The 778-nt window shown below is 51.3% G+C and overlaps 1 pseudogene; it reads right to left on the bottom strand.

Annotated features, from left to right (window-relative positions):
• Nucleotides 1-254: 254 nt before the first annotated feature.
• Nucleotides 255-426, bottom strand: LOC124097554 (U4 spliceosomal RNA; annotated as a pseudogene).
• Nucleotides 427-778: the final 352 nt, after the last annotated feature.

Here is a 778-nt window from a genome sequence, read left to right on the forward strand (position 1 = left end):
CTCACCCCACGCTCACCCCAGAGGACTGGGGTTCAGGTCCCATTCTGCCACCCTCATGGGGCTTGTGGCCAGTGGCCGGTGGCGGGCAGGGCAGGGCCTCTCAGGCTGCCACTCCTCGCTCTGCTCAGCCACAAAACAGTGAGCTGGTGGCTGAGCTCCCTGACGAGGACCCTCTGTCCTGGATGACGCGGGGACAGGAGCTGGGGGACAGTTCTGAGGACCGAGGGAGAGTCTAGGCTTCCCCCAGGCACTGGCCTCTGCAGTTCCCAAGTGGGCAAGAAGTTTCCAGCCATTTGTTTCAATTCTGTCTGACCCACATGGCACCAGAATCCAAGGCTCAATTCTTGATCAGATCTTTGATTTAATCAGCAATAATCTCACCTCGGATAAACCTCATTGGCTACGATACTGTCACTGCACAAAGTTGAGATCTTTGATTAAAAAAAATTAAGGACATTATTGGGGTAACTGGAGAAATTTGAATATGGACTGCAGAGTCGATGATATTACTGCATTCAAATTAAAGAGGGCTCACACCTGTAATCCCAGCAACTGGGGAGGCTGAGGCCAGAGGATCACAAGTTGGAGGACAGCCTCAGCAATATAGCAAGACCTTGTCTTAAAATAAAAGATAAAAATGGCTGGGGGTGTGGCTCAGTAGTTAAGCATCCCTGGGTTCAATCCCAGATACCAAAACAAAACAAAAGAACTTCATGTTTGAAGAACTAGCCCCACAGCCGGCAGGCACACGGGACCCCAGGATTCCACTGGCAGAATC

The sequence above is a fragment of the Marmota monax genome, unplaced genomic scaffold (genome assembly GCF_021218885.2).
Source record: "Marmota monax isolate L192 unplaced genomic scaffold, Marmota_monax_Labrador192_F-V1.1 WCK01_AAM20220418_F8-fsc00020, whole genome shotgun sequence".
NCBI lineage: Eukaryota > Metazoa > Chordata > Mammalia > Rodentia > Sciuridae > Marmota > Marmota monax.